Genomic DNA, 13,634 nt, shown 5'->3' on the forward strand with positions numbered 1-13,634 from the left:
AGAAAAGTGGTCACGAGATTTTTTAGCAGATTACTGGACTTAGTCAACTTAAAATAACTGAAAAAGGATGCAAGTGTCAAAGCAATCTTGTGAAAAGCAACTTATCGAAAAGGAAGAAACAAAATGTCATCCTTCTGAAGCAAGGTACACGGAATACGTACATTAGTGTCATCTCCCCAAGGAGGAGAATTGAAGGGTACCATCAAAAGAAGGTAATCTGTACACTCGATTTTTCATATCAACAGCTACTCCTTCAGAGGCACGGAAGATGCCTGCCTTTGACATCATCGCTATTCCTTGGCCAATATACATGCCATTTCTTTCGTTATGAAAAGGATCTGCAATTTTAAATGAGAGTATGACTAGCATTTTCAGAGATAGCAAAATCAGATAATCACAAGTTCGATAAGGATATTCAGTCCATGCAAAGAGAAAGACAGAACATGCACTGCTCCCTATCAGGTGACAGAGATTTCACTATTTAAATCAATAACAGGATACTTGAATATTAAATCGCAGCTTCCTCATAACAGGATATCTTTTCTACGGGAAAGACCATAGGTTTAACACGTGACCCCCTCGACAGCACATGTAATATAAAGCAGTTTTTGTACAAAGTAGCGGGCCCGTTTGCGAAAGAGAACACTATGACAGAAAACGTACGATGAAGATGACTGCAGATGCACTGTCCACACGCCTTTCCTTAAATTCTGATTCTAATTGAAAAGATCTTTATGCTTAGCTATGATATTTCACCAAACTAAATTGGGAACACCTTTAAAGTTTTTAATTGATCGCAATTTAATAATTATTCCGCTACTGGACTAGATTGAAGAATAAAGTAGATGCATAAAATGGAGAAATAAATTCAGTTCCCAACGTGCCCTTTCCTTAGTTATCTCTCGCTATTTTCCATTATAAGCAGTAGGGTAACCTATGTAAAGAACCAAAAGCAGGAACTCACGATACTACCTAAATTGAAACGAGATTTCTTGGTAAATTCTTCCTATTTCTGAGACCATCAGGCTCTAGAATGAACATATACTACTAGAGAATAAGCTACTAGTATAAATTCAGGCAATCCGCAGATAGTCGATAGACAAGATAAATCATAAAAGTACCATACTACATTTAACAATATTCTTAATAAGTCGAGACCTTGACTATCTATTCTATTTCATAAAAGGTCGATTCTTGTAAGAAACAAGGGCTAATTATTTTCTTAAAATTCCAATTTTGTATGTGCAGATGACACATCAGGCTAACACTTTTCTATAGTGACCAACGTAGATGAGATTCATTCTCTTGTCCTCACAGATCGCAACCCTTCTGAGTTATCTACCCACTATCAAACACGAGTTTAAGTCTACATAAAGGCCATCAGACAATCCAATAGGTTCTCACAATAATTGCAAGTTGACAATATCAGTTAATCGAAAAATAGCTCTGTGAAAATGTTGATTGAATAATGAAAGAGTACTACTTGCCTGTCTAAAATCCCTGAAGAGCAGTCCCGGTCTCACGGTTCATATTAACACCCCATCCACCATCAGGACATGGCTGCTCCACGGCCATAGAAACTGCAGCCACTTAAGTGATGATCACCGCAAGCCACAGCACCCAGAACACGTGCCTTAACATACACTGCCATGAGCAAACAAATCAAGAATCAATAGGCAAGTATGCTTCCCTCATGAATGCTTAATCACTTCAGAAAAGAGTACCAGAGCACCCGGAGTGCACAGCCTCCGCACATTTCCCTACTGACCGTGACTTCCTTTGGAGGTTTGTCCAAAGCATGACAAGAGTCGATATTATGCGGTCCTAACCCTCGGATGAAGACCACATAAGCCAGGCATGTTACAATTAGAAATCAAATTACCGGGTAAACCTTCTTTACGCGGATCAACCGAATCTCCTAAGGACCCCAGGACTTTCTTAATCTGTTCTTCCGAACATTTATCTCCACTTGCATTAGTTAATGAGCCATTTTGCTGAGGAAGCTTATCAGAATCAACGACGGTATCGGTTCCTTGCAAATTCACGTTGTCAGTGGAGTCTCCAAGACCTGCTTCCTTAGTAACGGCATGCGATTTCTCATTGACAGCATCACTTGTCGACTCAAGCGCATTCACATGGATGCATGAATAGCATGGCAGGCGCCTGATCAAGGGAAATGAAAATGTAAAAGCAAGCTCCAGAAAATCGAAAGAACTAGTATCAGATAGTGTCGACAGTAACAAATGCGGCACCTAACTGTGAATACCGGACATTTTGTTAAATGTATATATTGCAGTCAAAGCAAAGTCATCTTCTCAAGCATCGATAACCCATTTTCTATCACTTTGGAATTGGAACGGTGAACTCCGAAGAACAATCTTACTAAGAGAAAAAGGAAACGAAAGGAGTGAGAAACTTGAGCTCAAAGCTTCCGTTAGTGCTGTGGGAACGCGAGCGAAGTGCTCGGCTCCATAAGCCTTGATGAAGTACTCTTCCACTTGAGGGTTCCATTTCAGCACGGGGTTGAACTTGAAGCAGCACCGCTCCGACTACATACCCGAAGGGACATGTTGCGGCGACACTAACATTAGGTGAACGGGCGCCTGCCAAGGTTTTGCAACAAGCGCCTCGCTTTACTCACCATGATGCTCAGAGAATTTTCTCAACGTCTAAAGGAGAGACGTGCGAGCTGGACGACGAAGGATTGACAGCGTCCAAGGGGAAGTACGAGTGCGCCCGCAATGATGTTCGACGAAATTGTTCGGAAGCCCGTGACCGGGAAGCTTGGGCTCGAAGGCCGAAGGTGAATAACTAGAAAAATCCTCGCACGAGACTTCCTCTATTTTCTTTCGCGTGGACCGTGGAGGTCCTTCACAAGTTTTGTGTTCAATTTTACGGGTTGTGTCCGCAATTGAAAAGTGCAATTGCAGTTGGTAATTGCTATGTCGACAATTGAAGCAAAGTATCCCAAGACGATGAAACACATTGAAATCAAATACCACTATGTTTATGATATTGTATCAGAGGGAACCACATCCATTAAGACGGTACACTTGGCAAATAATTCGATAGACATGTTAACGAGGTCTATCCCATTTACCAAGTTCCAGTATTTGTTCAGACTTGGGCAGCATTTGCTGGAGGTGAGAAGACCAGAGGGGCGCCGGAGAGACAACGATTGATAAGGATGGATTTGGATTTCTGACAAGGTAGAGATTTATTGATTTTGATTCGAAGTTACTGTCAATTGATTTCAAATCCTTTTTATTATTGAATTGTAAGGAAACCCAAGCCAAATTAGGATTGTTTGAAACAAACACTTGCCAATAGAATCGTAGGTATTGCCAAAAAAAGAAAAAGGAAAATTAATTTTCCACGAGACTTCTTTAATTTCCTTGTTGAAGTTGAAGTCCACGTTGATGTCCAAGAAGGTATATATGTATTCTATTGGTGAGTCCTGTCACGCCCCGAACCCCCGTCGAGCCCGCGACATCCCGCCTCCGGTCGAACAGAGTGCGGCGTCCCAGGAATAACGTCGCCGACCCAACGATCCATCAGAGTTAACTCGCGGCGGAAGTAATAAAAAATCCGGGACATTAAAATTGGAGAACACCAGGAAGGAACAAATCGTCAAACCACCAAGCATATATTACACTTCCAAATATTTACATCATCCGCAAATACAAACCACAAAATAATTTATAAGCACACCGAACTATAAACTCCAAACCACCAAAATATCAAGATCAGCTCTCTAGGTCAGCACTATCCAAAAATGGGGCGCATCCTCCTCCCAGAACTATCCCCTACACCCTCTCGAAGGCGTCCACTCTGACTCACTGTCCTCGGCATCACCACCTGAATCCTCCGCAGCTGTCTGCTCACCTGACGACTCCGAGTCGACCTCAATCTCGACATTCAGGCAGGGGCTCCGAAATGGTTTGGTTGAAACAACCATGAGATCACATCTCAATAAGTCACAACCTAAGCCCCACCTAGGCTATCACGTAATTCCAGACACATCCAAACGCGCAACCAAACAACCACACAACCAGCAATCAAACATTCACACATACCTGGACTCTCTGCATGCGCACCATGCACGTTAGCCCACAATCCCAACATACAATTCTTGCACACATGCCATCACACACTTTCCACATATCAATACACGCGCCAATCATACCACAGCAATACATCACAGCCGCGCGCGTGCCTCGATTATAAAACAAAACCTATTTGGGCACGTCCCATACCATGCCTAGCAGATTTTACCCCATAATCGCGCACTGCATCACGCGATACAAACACACTCGCACACTAACTCACACCATGCATCATTTTCACAATCCTCACATGTCAAGCCAAATCCCGCTCGTTCTCAACTCTTTCCACCACTACCGCGCCCGCGTAAAACGCATCAGGCCAACGGTCTTCTGACCTCGTCAGGCATCGACACCCCGTCGGGCCGGGCATCGTCATCTCGTCAGGGACGGCATCGTCCCGCGTAAACGAACACGCCTCAGGACGGAATCCTACACACACTTTTCTTCTACCGCGCCCGCGTAAAACGCATCAGGCCAACGGTCTTCTGACCACGTCAGGCATCGTCACCCCGTCGGGCCGGGCATCGTCACCTCGTCAGAGACGGCATCGTCCCGCGTAAACGAACACGCCTCAGGACGGACCTTACCCCGCGTAAACGAACACGCCTCAGGGTATCACTTTTCCCATCAATCCTACATTCCCGTACCTTCGTTCCACACTCTCCACACGTACCACACGACCACACATACACACGGTCACACACAAATTCACATCTCGCGCACATTTTTCACAATTACCCATCCTCATCACGCGAACACCACACAAACACCCAAGCTTAGCACGCGAACTCAATGCGCAATCATGCCACCACACCTCACAGCCACACAATCACACATACGAGCTCATTCAAGCATCAAACTACCCATCAAAATGCCACGGTAACACTGAATAATTCTCGAGAGAGAGAAAAACCGAGAATATGTAAAAATCGGGTCCAAACTGGGCAGTTGTGCAGTGACAGAAATCCATTTGAAATAAATAGTAAAACAACTCCAAAAATTCTAAATTTTGGATATGTCATAAAAAACATCTTGATCAACATTTCTCATGAAGAACACGAAATCCGGTTCAATCTGTAACCATGCCTTTTTGTCCCTCGAAGTCAGACCAAAATCAGTTCGCTCAAACAGACCGTTTTGTCCTCAAAATACATTTATTTCAACACCCAAATCACCTTGAAAAGCTTTGAAATTTTTATATGTTATAGCCACGAATGTCCCCAACAACTTTTGTGAAGGAAGTATTTTGAAAATAGGCCTGGAAAAATTTATAAAAATTCGAACAGATCCGAAGGTCGGGTGAACAGTAAATCGGGTAGTTTTATTTCGGTCCAAAGATGGACTTCCGAATGGAATCAAATGATTTCCAAAAATTCCCAAATTAAAATATGTCATACTTAAAGATGTTGGGAGAAACTTTCATGAAGAAAATTTCCTCAAATTCGGCCCCCAAAATTCTCTACAAAAATAGCAAACCGGGCAGGTATAGTAACCGCGAATCCGCGATTCACCCCGAGCCTCACGGATTCAAACCCGAACCGATTCCTACCGAATTCCAACCGCCTAAACTCATTTCCCGACGTCTAATCCAACCCGCAACACCCGCTAACAGTCACGATCAGCCATCAACAGCCACGATCAGCCACCAAAAACCATTATCGACACCTTAATCACCCTCTAAATCCTCTAAACCATACCCGAACGAGTCCGAAAATACCCGACGTCCTAAATAGGGATTAGATCGCGACTTACCCGAACTCTAGACTAACTCGGCTAGAGTGGCAAGGGGGAACGGCTGGCCTGCGGCGATCGGCGGTGGCGGCTTGCTCCGGCAATGGTCGGCGGTCCAAGGCCGAGAGAGAGATGAGAGGATTTTTGGTGAGGGAGAGAGGGAGAGAGTTCTCTGTTGGGGGGGGGGGGGGGTGGTGCCGTGAGAAGAGAGGGAATGAGGAGAGAGAGAGGAGAGAAACAATTAAATATTTGGTCCAAGGTTTGACCGAATTTTTTCTTAATTTCAATTTTGCCCCTAAAACACTTGGTCCACATTCTTCCAAACCAAAATATCTAAGGACGTTTTTGTCCAATATTTTGGGGCTGATATTTATCCACATTTAATCCCCAAATTCAATTTCCAAAATCCCCAAAATTCGGAATACCCAAAAATAGGACTAGGGGCAAAATCATAATTTTCCGGTCCCGGGGCGAAATTCCAATTTTCGCACATACGTGTTCCATATGTGCGTGGCCAACATAATATGGCGTCAGAATCGCGAAATTCACTTTCTAAGTCCTCGAAAATCGACTGCGAAGTTCCGGGAATAAAATAATATTATTTTTCCAATTTTTGTCGAAATTCCAATTTTTGTCCAAAACGACTCCTAGTATGCGTGGCCACCCAAAAATGGCGTCGGCCTCGAAAAATAACCTCAAACGGCCTCAAAATCCAACACCGGCGCCCATAGGGGCAAAATCGTAATTTTTTTTACCCCCAGACCGAAATTTCAATTTTTACACGTACTAACTCCAAACATGTGTGGCCAGCGTAATATGACGTCAGATTCCCAAAAATAGTCTCTTAACCCTTAGAAAATCGACATCGAAATCCGGGGCCCAATTTCGTGATTAAAACTCGCTCGGTTTCAAGTTTCAAGGTCTCTCACTAATGGGCGACTGTTTAGAACATATGCGTATCGAGCTAGGGTTATCCGAGTCACATTGGTCTCGATCATTAAGAGAATGAGAAATTATCACTAGTCTCAGAGGTCACGATCGTTCGATTCAAGTTCAGGACTGGTTGGCCACGTGTACTCTCAGTCATGCAGAATCACCTGCGATCTGATTGCACAACGTTGGCCTTGGCCAAACCACATCCATCACTTTTTCCTAAGATCGGCCCACGTTGGCCCAAAACAATCTCTTATCATTTCTCATGATCGGTGTCCAATTCACGATCGGGTCCCTGGTCCACGTACCATTTTCCTGTTGGTTAGTATCCCGAGAGTGATCAGCTCTGGGCGAGACTTACTAAAATGAAATGCGAAATAATATCAATTTTATTGATCCTGGAATTACGTCGAAATTCAGGCTGTTACAACTCCCGTCTCCAGTGCATGTAACATTCTGAATTTTCGATCATTTTCCCGAGATTTATGAAATGAATATTTTGGCCAAGGCACTTATAGTGAGATCTCACCCGGAACCGCGTATTCTCGGGATGCTAACCTTAAGGGTAAGGCCATTACGGGATTGAGTTCGCACGATCAAAGAACTCGACCTTGGTTCGGCCTTCGACCATAAGGATTGTCGAGGGAATGTTTTGGGCCAACAGAGAGCGATCTATTTAATTGATCGTGTCCGAAGGGAACTAGCGACAGACTCTCGCAATTACATGACAATCGAGGTCGCCTTGGTTCGAGCAAGCTTAAACGTGATTTGACTTAGTGTCAGTCATGGGTCGAGAGCTTGTAATTCCAACGAGCCACCCGTTAGCAAGAGATAAGCTAAAGTCGCGATTATTCGATTCTAGTCATTTCTTGGAATTCGGGCCTGTTCGTAAAATTCTGCACATGTCAACGAACGTGTTGAACAAGTAATATAATGATGAGAAGAGTATCGTCCCACAGAGATTGATGATAATAAACCAATTAAATATTAAAAATGGACTAATTCTAAAATTTATCTAACTGATCAAAATATAATTGAGAACAAATAAAAATTGACAATTTTTAAAAACGAAATTTTTTAAACTAAAGGCAGATAATCAATCAGGTAAAATATGTTAGAGCATCCGATTTCACCATAACCGCTAGATATGAATTTCGGATCATTATGCATACAAGAACAATATCAAACATGTGATAGGGAATTTCCGAGTCTATTTACTATCCTATCTCTAGGTATAGCAAACCTACTCAGTTTATCAATTCACTATATTTCTATGTGAATTTAAATAAACATAAGCACATTAAAATCTGTGAATATTCCCGGTTTACAATGAATCTTTTGGACCACCTTATCACCGAAAGCTACACAAATAACATGGTATATTTCTATCCACATTTAATGATGGTTATATATTATAAGGAGCAATTGCATATTATTACTTCTCAGTCTCAAACATGCACATCGGATCATTCAAGTGGTGGCCAATCACCTAAACGCATTAAGCACAATAATATATAACTCACATGAATGAAATTACTTGCAAAGCATAAAAAGCATGAAATTCATATCATCATGGTTAGGCTACATCGTAGCTCTAACAAAGAAAATTAGAACATAATAGAAGAAGAAACGACAATAGAAATTAAACCAAACATCTTGAATCAAAGAACAAGAATTCTGTCACCACTTTTGTCTTCTCTTCAAAATACTTGAAAAACTCTCAAAACACTGAAAACAAAAACGATCTAAAAAAAACTCCATGTTCCCCCAAGTTATCATATTTATATGATAACATCCAAGACTCCTCTCACAAGGCAATTGCTTCTTTTTCGTATAAAATTAGGGAATAAATCACAGAATTCCCAATGTGATATCCACCTTCTAACTTTTCTCTGGGTTGCATATTCCTTTCCTTCTTTTTGCCATATTTTCCTTATTTTCTCCATATCTCAATATTCTGCATAAACAAGAAAAAATTAAGTAAATAAAAGGAAATCCAAATATATTCTAACAAATATTGCATTATTTATTGCCTAGAGTAGATAAAATAACTCTATTTTTATAGAGTTATCAAACCCCCAAACTTAACATTTTGCTAGTCCTCGAGCAAAAGCAAGATATAAGACATACTTAAGCTAACAACCCCCTCTATGACTTCCTTCCATAATTGCTCGAAATCACAATTCAAAGACAAACAAAAATTTCATCCAAACATTGAAATAGATTCATAAGTTAAAACCAATTCTAACTATGTGATCCATGTGTGTGTGTGAGTCCTTATCTTTTCGAATTATATGCAATCCAGATAAGTTCACATTGGTATGCAACCTCTCAAAAACTCTTTATAATTATAACCAAATCTCATAGGTTTGCTTTTCATTCCTCTCTCCACTAGTGTAAGCTAATCATCCAACCAAAAATCAATAGGACTTTCCTCAGGTTGTAATGTAAGGCTGGGCTAACGGTGAGATAATGGTAAATTTAAGCTCAAATCACCCATGAACACATTGATTTCTAGGATCTAATTGGAGCATATGCCACTATCCCCAATTTCACATCTTCAAAATAATCTTTCTGCCACCACGTATCATCATGCTTTCTCTTTTTTTTTTTTCTCTTTTTTTTTTCATTGTTTTATGGTGGAGTTCCTCCCTAAGTCCCTCCTAATATAACGTGAACATTCCCAACCCATTGAGTATCCGAAAGGCTCACTCAATTGAAAGTTGGATAGGGAACCATAAAAGTAATTTTTTTTTTCACCCCAAACAACCATAGCAATCAAATTATTTCCATGCTCCACCCTTCCTCCCAAATAAACTTTTATCCTAAAAAATTAACATGTTCATGGGGCGTGGGACAATGATATAATTTGGCAAAAGGTAAGCTAAAAAAATGCGGGTGCCAATAAAAGATTGGATAATAATTAAGGCTCAACGGGGGTGACTATGGATAAATAAACAGGATTGGCTTGAAAGGCTCAATCGATCCAAAAATTGCCTAAATCATTTTCTCAGTTAGATGTAGCCTAGGATTTCGCCTCAAGAGAAAATCAAACAAATTCTAAGATTTGGGTGAGATCTAAGAAAAGCACATACTTCACGTGAATGTTCTCTAGATGTACACACTACTCAAAAATTAAGGACTTCTAGTGCTCAGTAAGTGGATCGACATCATCAGAATCAAAATTAACTCACATATCATTCGCAAGTTTGAACAAAATTTAAATTTTCCTAAGAATCGCAAAAATTCACAACAAGGAATGCAAAAAAAAAAAAAAACAAATTCAGATTTAGCAAAAAAATTTTGAGCAAAAATTTTGTCTCCCCCCAAACTTGAATGAAGCATTGTCCTCAATGTGAAATACAAAAGAAACAAAAGAAAAATAGGAACAAGAAAACTCCCCTTGCTGTCGGATGTGTCCATGGATGGTCTTGATGACTAAACTCCAAAAAGGTGATCCTTCAAAAAAGAAAATTAACCTGGATAAAAAAAAATTAATCATGTTTTTTTTTTTTGAAAAAAAATGAACGTAAACATTAATGAAGAAACATAATAAAAATGCTTGGGTTGCCTCCCAAGAAGCGCTTGCTTTATAGTTTTCAGCCAAACTATCTCAGATGTCGTTATTCTGGAGGATGAAGTTCAATAGTGGTCTTCTGCTTGTTGTAACTACCTTCGAAGTAGGGCTTCAAACGTTGACCGTTCACCTTAAATGTGCCTTCGGTGTCATGTGCAACTTCAACTGCTCCGTATGGAAATACCTGTGTGACTGTATAAGGACCAGACCATCGAGAACATAACTTTCCTGGAAAAAGTTTAAGACGAGAGTTATAAAGTAAAACTTTTTGGCCAATTTCGAACTCTCTTCTGAATATGTGTTTATCATGCCATCTTTTGGTACGCTCCTTGTACATCTTAGCATTTTCATAGGCCTCATTGCGAAATTCCTCCAATTCATTTAGTTGCAACAATCTTCTTTCACCTGCAGACTGCATGTCAAAATTCAGAAATTTCAATGCCCAATATGCTTTGTGCTCTAATTCTACTGGTAGATGACAAGCCTTCCCAAACACTAGCCTAAAAGGAGACATCCCAATTGGGGTTTTGAATGCTGTCCTATAGGCCCAAAGTGCATCATCAAGTTTCATTGACCAATCTTTCCTAAAGGCATTCACTGTTTTTTCTAAAATTCTCTTGATTTCCCTATTTGAAACCTTTACTTGACCACTAGTCTGAGGATGATAAGGGGTTGCAACCTTATGTGTGACTCCATACTTACTCAAAAGTGCTTCAAACTGTTTGTTGCAAAAGTGTGTCCCCCTATCACTTATGATTGCCCTAGGAGTGCTAAATCGCGTAAAAATATTTTTCTTCAAGAATTTGACAACAGCCTTAGCATCATTTTTTGGCAATGCTACAGCTTCTACCCACTTAGACACATACTCCACAGCCACTAATATGTATAAATTACCATAAGAAGATGTAAAGGGTCCCATGAAATCAATACCCCAAACATCAAATAATTCACACACAATAATGTTGTTTAAAGGCATCTCATTTTTTCTAGAAATATTTCCAGTTCTCTGACACCGGTCACATGAAGCTACAAAGGAGTAAGCATCTTAAAAAAGTGTGGGCCAATAAAATCCAGATTGTAAAACCTTAGCTGCAGTCTTGGAGGCACCGAAGTGACCACCTGCCTGTCCATCATGGCAATAAAAAAGAATGTTAGGTATTTCTTCATTGGGAACACATCGCCTAATAACTTGATCAGCACATACCTTAAACAAGAAAGGATCCTCCCAAAAATAGTATTTAACATCAGAAAAGAATTTCTTCCTTTGTTGATAAGTCAATTCAGAAGGGAGAACCTTACTTACCAAGAAATTAACATAATCAGCATACCAAGGGGTTTCGATTTTGACCGAGAAAAGTGCCTCATCAGGAAATTCATCTAGGATTGGTCTTTCTTCCACAGGGGCATTCGGCAATCGAGAGAGATGGTCGGCCACTAAGTTTTCTTTCCCTTTCTTGTCTTTGATTTCCAAGTCAAACTCTTGCAGCAGTAAGATCCACCTAATCAACCTAGGTTTTGAATCTTTCTTTTCAAGCAAATACTTAAGAGCAGAGTGGTCAGTGTAAACAATGACTTTGGAACCAATCAAATAAGAGCGAAATTTATCAAAAGCAAACACTACCGCCAAAAGCTCCTTTTCAGTTGTGGCATAATTCAATTGAGCTCCAGACAGGGTGCGGCTTGCATAGTATATGGTTCGAAAAATTCCATCCTTTCTTTGTCCGAGTACAGCTCCAACAGCCGAGTCACTAGCGTCACACATCAACTCGAAAGGCAAATCCCAAGTAGGCACAGTCATGATAGGGGCCGAAATTAACTTCTCCTTCAATGTGTTGAATGCCTGCAAACAATCATCAGAGAAGTCAAATTTAGAATCTTTTTCCAACAATTTAGAAAGGGGTCTAGCAATCTTAGAAAAATCTTTAATGAAACGCCTATAAAATCCTGCATGTCCCAAAAATCCTCGAACAAGCTTTACAGAGGTAGGAGGCGGCAGTTTTGAAATAACTTCAATCTTGGCTCGGTCCACCTCAATTCCTCTTATAGAGATCTTATGGCCTAGCACAATCCCTTCCTGCACCATAAAGTGACACTTCTCCCAATTCAAGACAAGGTTAGTCTCCTCACATCTTTGTAACACCAAAGCTAAATTATTCAAGCATGAATCAAAAGATGAGCCAAAAACAGAAAAATCATCCATAAATATCTCAATATATTTTTCCATCATGTCAGAAAAAATAGCCATCATGCATCTTTGAAAAGTAGCAGGCGCATTACAAAGACCAAAAGGCATCCTCCTATAGGCAAAAGTGTCATAGGGACAAGTAAAAGTAGTTTTTTCTTGATCCTCAGGTGCAATAGGGATTTGATTATAACCAGAATATCCATCTAAGAAGCAGTAAAACTCATGCCCTGCAAGTCTCTCCAATAATTGATCAATAAAAGGCAAAGGAAAGTGATCTTTACGGGTGGCATCATTCAATTTTCTATAATCCATGCAAACACGCCATCCAGTAACTGTTCTAGTAGGAATCAATTCATTATCATCGTTAGGTTGAACAGTCATACCTCCTTTTTTTGGAACAACTTGCACAGGACTTACCCAAGCACTGTCAGAGATAGGATAGATGATCCCTGCATCAAGTAGCTTAATTACCTCAGCCTTCACCACCTCCTGCATTTTTGGATTGAGCCTCCTTTGGGGTTGGATGATCGGTTTGAATTGCTCTTCCATCAATATTTTATGCATGCATATCGAGGGGCTTATTCCTTTAATATCTGCAATGGTCCATCCTATTGCTCCTTTATGATCTCTCAGGACTCGGAGTAACTTTTCCTCCATCACACCTGTCAAAGAAGAAGAAATAATTACTGGAAGAGAGGACACTCCATCAAGAAAAGCATATTTAAGATGAGATGGTAAAGATTTGAGTTCTAGAATTGGTGGTTCTTCAATAGAGGGTTTCGGTTTCTTCAAATTCGATCCTAATTTTTCGAATTTCGGTGGTCTAAATCTTGGAAGAGGTGGATTTGCTTCCAAAAATTTCGTGTACTGCTCGACCTCTATAGCTTTGGCTTCTTCTTTGCTTGGCCAAACCAAGCATGCCTCCAACGAGTCTTCAATTGTGGCTTTACTAAAAATTGATTCCACAAGCCTATCAACTGCATCGACTCTCAAACATTCATTCGGCTCAGCAGGATATTTCATGGCTTTGAACACATCAAAGGTGACTCGGTCATCTTGAACTCTAAGAATTAATTTTCCTTGTTGCACATCAATTAGAGCT

Source organism: Syzygium oleosum, unplaced genomic scaffold (assembly GCF_021117445.2).
Source record: "Syzygium oleosum isolate NSW1041296 unplaced genomic scaffold, Sole_v2.1 Sole_v2.10, whole genome shotgun sequence".
In the NCBI taxonomy this organism is placed as follows: Eukaryota; Viridiplantae; Streptophyta; class Magnoliopsida; order Myrtales; family Myrtaceae; genus Syzygium; species Syzygium oleosum.